Source organism: Fukomys damarensis, unplaced genomic scaffold (genome assembly GCF_012274545.1).
Source record: "Fukomys damarensis isolate Sample0158 unplaced genomic scaffold, DMR_v1.0_HiC HiC_scaffold_23, whole genome shotgun sequence".
NCBI classification, from domain to species: Eukaryota; Metazoa; Chordata; class Mammalia; order Rodentia; family Bathyergidae; genus Fukomys; species Fukomys damarensis.
Window position 1 is genome coordinate 51,266,089 of NW_022900935.1, and position 9,115 is coordinate 51,275,203.

Below are 9,115 nucleotides of genomic sequence, written 5' to 3' on the forward strand. Positions count from 1 at the left end.
TTTTTTTTTTTTTGTACTGGGGATTGAACTCAGGACCTTGTGTTTGCCAGGCAGGTGTGGTGCCAGAGCTAAATCCCAGCCCTATGATAAACTCAATTTGATTGTGATACATTATTTTCCTTTTCCTCCTCTTTTCTCCTCTTCCTTCCCTCCCTCTTCCTCCGTGTGTGTGTGTGCGTGCGTGTGTGTGCGTGCGTGCGTGTGTGTGTGTGTGTAGTTTTGGGGAATGAATTACTGAACTGCACCATCAGCTCTTTTTTATTTATTATTTTGAGATAGGGTCCACTATATTGCTAAATAGCCCAGGTTGGCCTCAAATTCATGGTGTTCCTCCTGTTTCGGCCTCCCAGAATGCTGGGATTGTAAGTGTGCACCAGCACACCTATCTTGTTATTTACTTGATTGAAAAATATGTAGTGGCTGGGGATTTAGTTCAGTGGTTCTGCTGCCTGCTTTGCAAGCACAAGGTCCAGAGTTTGAACCTCTGTACCAAAAAAGAAAGAGAAAAATCTGTAGAAATATTTTGTTTTACTTTCTGCATTGATTCTCTGTATCTTTTTTTCAGACAAGGTAGCTTGTTGTCCCAGGATGGCATCAAACTCCTGGGTTCAAAGAATCCGCCTGCCTCAGCCTCTCAGTACAGAGACTACAGAAGTATAACACGCTGTGCAGCTTGTTTGTGGTTTAAAAAAAATTAGTCTCACCACAAGTTTATTCATTTTATTGGCTTTTTCAAACAATTAATTTCTGACTATATTTCTATTCTATTTCCTTGCACTTTGTGCTTAACTGTTCTTTAATCCTTTCTTTTCTTTTTTTTTTTATTTTTGGAAACAAGTTTTTTTCTATCAGCCTTGGATGACTTTATTATTTTGGTACCAGGGATCGAACTCAGGTCCTTGCGCTTGTGAGGCAGACAGCAGAGCCACTGAGCTAAATCCCAGACCCTTAACTGTTCTTTTTCTAACTTATCAGCAAGGATATGTTGCTTTTTTTTGTGTGTGTGGGGGGGAGGGTGGTAGTAGGGATTGAGCCAATGGCCTTTGCTTTAAGCTATATCCCTGTCCTTTTTATTTATTTTTTAAAGTTTTGAGCCAAGGTCTCCCTATGTTGCTAAATTGCCAGGCTTGAATTTATGAGCTTCCTGCCTCAGCCTCCCAGAGTGCTAGGATTACAGGTGTGTGCCTTGTTTACTTGCTGTTATTTTAATCTCTTTTATTTTCTAATATAGACATTTAACAATATAGCTTTCCATCTTAAGCATAGCTTTAGCTACATATAATTTGGGGATATAGTTTTTTTGTTTTTTTTTTTTGGTGGTGCTGGGGATTTAACCCAAGGCCTTGAGCATGCTAGGTGAGTTCTTTACCACTACCCTATACTCCCTGTGAATGTAATATTTTTGTTATCTTATAGATTAAAATATTTTCTAATGCCTATTATGAATTTAAAATTGGAGTTATTTAGGAGTACATATGAAGTTTCTAAAAATGTATTTTCTTCTTTATTTTTATTTTTGTGTTTTTTTTTGAGACAGGATCTCACTATGTAGTAGAGATTGACCTGGAACTCACTATGTAGTCCAGGCTGGTCTTGAACTCATAGTGATACTCCTGCCTCAGCCTCCTGAGTGCTGGGATTACAGGCGTGAGCCACCAAGCTTGGCCACTAAACATGTATTTTCAACTTAACTTCTTATTCTTATTTTCTAGCTTACTTGCATCATTGTCTGAGAATGTACTCTGCATGATTTAGATCATTTAAAATTTGTTGGGGCTTGCTATCTTGCCTAGCATTTGATAAACATTCCATATATACTTGAAAAGAATTTGTGATCCACAGTTGTGGATGCACTATTCTATGTATGTCCTTTGGTTAAAGTTTGCCTATCCAGTTGTTCATATTTATTCCTTACTAATTTTGCTCCTACAGTTCTTTGTTCTAACGGTTACTGACATATATAACTTCCACTACAGCTGCAGATTTGTCTGTATCGTCTTATAATTCCAAGCATTTTTTGCTTTGTATATTTTGAAGGTATATGTATTAGGTATATACAAATTTAGAATTGTTATACATCTTGGTGAATTGAGCATATTATTATTATGCTGTGCATCTATTTCTAAAATGCTTTTTTGTCCTAAAGCCTTTCTTTTGGCTAGCTTTTTTTTTTGGTGCAGGGAGGACCTGGGATTGAACTCAGGACATTGTGCTTGCGAGGCAGGGGGCGGTACCACTGTGCTAAATCCCTGGCATCTTTTGGCTAGATTTGGCATGGTTTATCTTTTCAAAAATTTAAAAATCAGTGAAATACATGTAAAATTTATCATCTTAACTATTTTTAGGGATATAGGTCAGTAATGTTAAGTGTATTCACATAGTTTTTAACTGACCTCCAGAACTCTTTTCAGCCTGCAAAACTAAAACTGTATTCATAAACAATACCAGCCCCTGGCAATGCTCTTTTACTGTCTCCATAAATTTGACTGATCTAGGAATCTTACAAAAGTGGAATCATAAAGTATTTGTCCTTTGTGTCTGGTTTATTTCACGCACATAGTGTCCTTGAGGTTCACTCCTGTGACGGCATATGTCAGAATTTCCTTTCTTTTTAAGGCTGATAAAATGCCACAGCGTGGACAGTTCTTGTTGTATTAACCCATTCATCCACCTGTGAACCCTTGGGTGGCTTCCACATTTGGCTACTGTGGGTGATGCTACCACGAGCACGGTGTACAACTACTACCTGTTTGAATCTCTGCTTTAACATCTTCGGGGCGTGTGCTCTGAAGGAGAATTGCTGGATCATACGATGATTCTGTATTTATTTTTGAAGATGATGCATGTCGGTGACTGTAACACTCAGAGGCAGAGGGTGAACAATTTACAAGTTGGAGCCCAGCCTGGACGACATAGTGATTTAGACAGATCTTGACTCACAATAATGAAAGGAGAAAAGGGGAGGCGGGTGATGCAGCTCAGTGGTTCTGCTGCCTGCCTTGCAAACCAAAGGACCTGAGTTTGATCCCTGGTAACAAAAAAGAAAAAAGAAGGGGAGGCTTGGGACGTAGCTCATTCTGGAGGCCCTGGGTTCAATTCTCAGTGCTGGTGGGGGGGGGGACCAAAAACGAAAGGAAAGGAAACTTTGAGCAACTGTCATACTGCTTTTCGTAGTGACTATACCGTTTTGCATTCCCTCTTGGCAATGGCAAGGGCTCTGGTTTCTCATCATTGCCAATGTGGATCATTTTCTGGTTTGTATTTATTTATTTACTGCAGTACTGGGGATGGAACACAAGGCCTCAGGCATGGCAGGCATGCACTCTACCTTTGAGATACACCCCTGGAACATTTTCTGGTTTAAGAAGCTTTTTTAGTAATAGCGTTGTACTGAGTGTGAGATGGCATCTGGCTGTGATTCTGATTTGTGTTTCCCTGCTGAGTAGGATATTGAGCATCTTTTTGTGTACTTATTGTTCACTGGCATATTTGTTTTTGTTGATACCGGGATTGGAACCCAGGACCTCATCAGGCAAGCGCTCTGCTACTGTGCTATATCCCGTTATAGTATTTCCGTGGACAGACCGACTGTTCAAATACCTTGCCTATTTGAAAACCAGGCTCAAATTGGGTTTTCATCGTTATTGTTCCTTTTGTATGTTCTTTATATATAACCTCTACCAGATTTGTAATTGTTTTCCCATTCTGTAGATTGCCTTTTACTGTTTGCCTAGTTTGTCTTCATCGACACTATTACCTTTAGCTTATTTTTATTCTAATATCTTTGTTTCTTTTTTCTGCATGATAGTCTGTGGATAGTTTCTTGTTTGTTTTTAAGACAGGGTCTCACTACATAATTCAGCCTGGCTTTGAATTATGTAGCCCAGGCTGGCCTCAAACTTGCAGTGATGCCCTGCTTCAGCCTCTTTAGTGATAAGATCATGGGGCCTGTACCACCATGCCTAGCTTTAATGGTTTTTTTTTTTTTGGGTACCAGGGATTGAACTCAGGACCTTGCTTGTGATTTAATAGCTAGTTTTATCTTATAATCAAAACAATTAATTTACTTATTAATACAGTTAGTTACTCATATAATTTGGTTTAAATCCCACCTATTTCATCACGCTTATTACTCACACGTTTTGTCTACATTGAGTTTGTCCGTCAGCTGTATTAGATTGGACATTATTCACTCTTGTACAATTCATCTAGTGATAATCCTACGTAGCACATGCATCCTTGGATTTTACCCGTGTTTAATATTAATTAGTACTCAGATCTAATGAGCTTTATCCAGATAATGTGAGAGCCTTGGGATAGTCTCACTTCCCCATGGCCAGCCCTCAAGGACTTCTATTTACTGCTGTCATTCTTTTTTTTTTTCTTTGAGACAGGGTCTTGCTGCATAGTTCTGCCAACCTCGTGGGCGCTTGGATTAATTCTAGATGCTTTATTCCTGGAAGCATTTTTCTTCCTTTCTTGCCGTGGGGCCTTGCCATGTTCCCCATAATTGGCCTGAAAATCCCAGTCAAGTGATCCTCCTGTTTCAGCCTCTGGAGTAGCTGGGACTACACGTATGTGCCAAGATGTCTGGCTTATTATTATTCTTTTTAGTGTATGTACTTTACTTTCCTGTAAGTTTGCTGGTGAAAAATTTTCTGTTTTGTATGTCTAAAATGTTGTGAGTTTAACTTTATTTCTGGAAGACTATTTTTGCTGAGTTGAAAATCTATAGTTGGGCAAATTTTTGAAAAAGTAACATTCAACTGTCCCAATTTCTATTGTAGAAAAGTTTTATAATTGTTGTGGCTTTAAAGGCACTTTGGCTGCTTGGAGGATTTCTCTCCTTCTTTTGTTTTCTCAATAGTTTTGCTATAACAGCTTAATTGGATGTTTTATTGACCTTCATAGGGTTGTGGTTAATGCCTTCCATTAATTTTTAAAATTTGAGTTATTATCTTAATTTAGTTTTTAGTTTTTGCCCTATCTCCTTCTGTTACTCTAGGTGCATATGTTAGACTTACTGCCACTTACTTTCCCTTTTGTGTCTTCTTTTTATCTCTTTATTTTGCTCCTCCCCCTTTTGGTACTAGGGATGGGACCCAGTGCCTTCCTACTTGCTACTCAAATAGATCTCTGGCCCTTTTTATTTTTTATTTTGAGACACAGGCTCATTAAGGTGCCAAGCTAGTCTTGAACTTAGAATCCTCCTGGCTCAGCCTCTCCCGTAACTGGGGTATGTGCCACGGTGTCTGGTTGGAATATTGTAATTTTACATAGCATGGCGAGAGTGGGACCTGCTGGAATGAGCAAAGGCTTGACGGAGGCAAAGACATGAGCTGTGTGGATCCTCAAAACAGAGGCCACTCATTACAGCGAAAGAAGAACAAGGGGAAGAGAGGGAGGTACCAATAAAGAGATGAGGTCAGAGAGATGAGAAGAGGCATGCAGGGTGGGACTCCAGCTTCTCCTCTGACTGAGATGAGTAGGAATCAGAGGGTTGTGTGGAGAGGCGTGATAAGATTTCACCGGGTTCTTAAGAAGACCCATGTGGCAACCACGATGAAAACAGGCTGAAGAGATCACAGTGGACTGGACCAGAACAGCGAGGATGGAAGGTATGGAAAGCAGTCAGCTCCTGAACACACTGTGTAGGCAGAGCAGGGTTTGCAGACAGATTGAAGGTGGAATTTGAAAGAAATGCAGGAAGGATTGTGGACCGATTTCAAGGGTGGAAAAGCTTGAGATGGAGCTAGAGAACAACATGGTGGAGGACGTTTGGGGGGAGATCAAGAATTGAGTTGTGTGTGAACCAGTTCTCTCCTTCCTTTGGGCTCTTGTCCCGAGGATGATGAGGTAGTATGAAGTCTAGGGCATGGCACTGGGGAATGAATTACTAGAAAGAGCAAAAAGAGCTCTTGCTGCAAGGAGTTGCCCAAATTTGGGGGTTCCCACGCACATTGTTGAGCTATTTTGGTTGGGGATGTAAAAATGAGATGATGGAACAACGTAGCCATTTTTAGCTAGGCTTTGGCAGATTTCCCTTGTACCCCAACTTTCCAGAGTTTACCTGTTTATCCAGGCCCTTGTCCTTTCAAACAGTGTGGTTCCTGTTTTTAGCTAAGCCTCTGGACATTAGGAGAGCAACCCCAGCTTCTCACAGCATACATCAGTGAGCCCCTTCCCCTTGTGTTCAGTTTCCCCAAGGCTTAACTCATTTTACTCAAGTCTGTGTCCTAGCTACGTATTGTTTGGGTTGTCTAGCTCCTGGTCTCAGGAACATGGGGTCGTTGAGATGCCTAAGTGCTCCATCTAGAGATGCCAAGAAGTTGTTCGACAAGAGTCTGAAACTCAGGAGAAAGCTCTGGATAGAGCTGGAGGTTTGGGTGTCCTTCTGGTGAAGATGGAATTTAAACCCTTGAGATGACTGCAGGGTGTAATTGAAGAGGAAATCCCCAAGGACCGAGCCTTGACCTCCTCAAGTAGTCCAGGTGTTGTCTTGGATAGTAAGGGAGACAAGAGGCATGCACTGTATGTTCATCAGATCAGAACCAGAACAACCAGGACCATGGCAGCCAAAGGCCTTTTCTCTCTCCCCCCATTCCTATCTGCCAACCTCATCAAGAAGTACAAGGCCAGAGCAGTCTGAAGACAGGAAAGAGTTTTTTTCAAGCTTCAGAGCCCCCTTTCATCACCACTCCCTTCCTCTGATAACAGTTTGGTCACTTACTCAACAAATATTTGCCAAGTATCTAAGTGCCAGGCCCGGGTCTAGGCACAGAGAGGACCAAATTACAGAAGGACATTCCCTTAGGGAGCTTGTGCTCTAATGGGAGTGGAGCAGACAAATAACACAACTGAGACAATTTCTGCCACTGGTAGGAGGTAGTGTGATCTGTTTTGTTTAGAGGAATCACAAATTTATTTTTTTTATTCATTAAATTTATTGCTACATTTTAGGTATACAATATGATGACATAAAATTTCTTTTCGGTCACCTTAGAGCTTGAGACCTGAATGATGAAAAGCTGAGGGAGATGGGGGCAAACAGGATTCTAGCTGGTAGGAAGAAAAAAGGCCAGCCCAGCCCCATCCTGGAGGAAGGGAAGGTGGGGCGGGGCCAACTCACAGGAGCTTGTAGCTACGCTTGGGAATTCAGGGCTTGTTCCAAGTATGGTGGGAGAGCCTTTAGCAGGTGTAGAAGTCATAAGCTCTGACTTTCACTTTACAAATGTCACCAGGTTGCTCAGATGGACAACAGTCTCTTCGGGGCAGAGGGGCGCAGGAAGAGTGAGGAGGCAGTCCTAGCTCAGGTGGTGTCTTGGACAAGGATGGGCTAGGACACAAACTAAACATTTCTCTGGGTCAGTACCTCTGCAAGGCAAAGAAAGCCTACCTAAAACCAAAGAAGCATGTTTGACACAGTCCTTATCCTAGGTTTATTAGTGTTTACTGATAAAAGAAGCTCAGATCTCACATTTCAAGTGCCATGTAAACACAAGGCAACCATTAAACCACTGCACAGGAGTGGCTAAGTTTGAAAAGGGTGCTGGAAGAGGAGTAACTGGGGTACCTCGGAAAGAGGACTTTGGAGCCTTCCATAATCAGGAGAGGCTTTCCATTGGTAGGCAGCAGACAGAGGGCCTGGGAGGAGCGTCCAGGGCAGCAGCCGCTAAGAACCAGGCTTTTGGCTCCAGTTTCCCAGTTCATTCGGAGAGAGCTCAGAAATGGGTGACTCAGGGGAGGTCTTTCTTCGCAAGCCCGTTCTCAAGCGGCTGGCAGTGACTCATTCTCCACTCCCTCCCTCACCTGTGACCCCGGGGGGCCAATCCCTTAATGAGTCCACACCTCTCTCAAAGGCTGGACAATTGCCGGGTGGAGTTATTGGCTGCCTTGGGGCAGGTCTCTTAACTGCAACCATCCAAGTTCTTGGAGAGGGATTCGGGTAGGATCTGGAGTCCTGTAGAACCCCAGGCTCCACTCTAGGGCCGACCAAAAGCCCTCCCTGTTCGGAAAGGGCGTGTTGTGTGTGTGTGTGTTTCTAATTGTAGGGCCATTTAACAGCTTTTCGTACTGAATACTGTTTTGTAACCTTTGGTGTACAGTAAGTTTTCTTTGTTGTCGTTTTTTTTTCCTGGGGGTGGGGTGGGGTGGTGCTAGAGATTGAACTCTGGGCTTCGCGCATGCCAAAAGGTGCTCTACTACTGAGCCACACCCCTAACCCGAAAGTCAAGATTTCTTTTGGAAACCTTTTGTACACCAAAACTTGATTGGGGGTGTGGCGGGGGAGGGAAGCCACCGGAGCAGGTCCTCCGAAGTCACCAAAGGAGACACTGCAACCTCTGGGAAGACGGTGGAGGGGGTGGGGCGGGCTGACCTATTGATCTCTGTGCCTTGGGGGCACTCGAAGCGGCTGGAAGCCGGAGCGCCGGGGGTTGTCTGCTCCGGGACGGGGCTTTTGTGCCACTACAGCAAATGGGAGTGGTGGGGAGAGAGATGGGCTTCGTCGGAGAGTAGAGCGGATGCCCGCGAGGTCTCGCTGGGATCCCCGGCAGCCCGGCGCCAGGTCGCCTGTTTCTTCCAGCGTTCGGCTCCGGTCCGCAGCTGGGCGACTCTGCATCCCTTCGCTCTCCCTGACCCCAAGCCACAGCAGTGCCCGAGCTCCACCCCTGGCCCCACCGCTACTTGTCGCCACCCGGTAGGAGCCGGGCAGATGGACCGCTACAGGCACAACCTTCTCCCAACCTTGCACCCTCCCCTCGACCCTGGCGCGCCCCGCCCAGAATCTGAAGCCGGGGCCCCAAGTTACCTGCCCCGGCGAAGTTTCAGTTTCCAGCCAGGGCCCCAACGGGCTGGTCCCCGCGGAGTCCGAAGCCACATTCCTAGGGTTGGGGTCCCCACCGAGAGGGTCGCGGATCACGTCACATGCCGAATGGAAGAGAGGGCGAGTCTGAGTAAACAGGGGGTAAAAGTTACATTTCGCTTATTCTCTTCTCTCATCCCCCCAATTGCGCTTCGATGGCGGGTTGACTTGGGGACAGTGTCCGATCAGTTCCCGGAGCCCGACGGCCCCGGAGAGCCGGGCTGGGACCGAAGCCCTTCCCGCCGCGCAGAG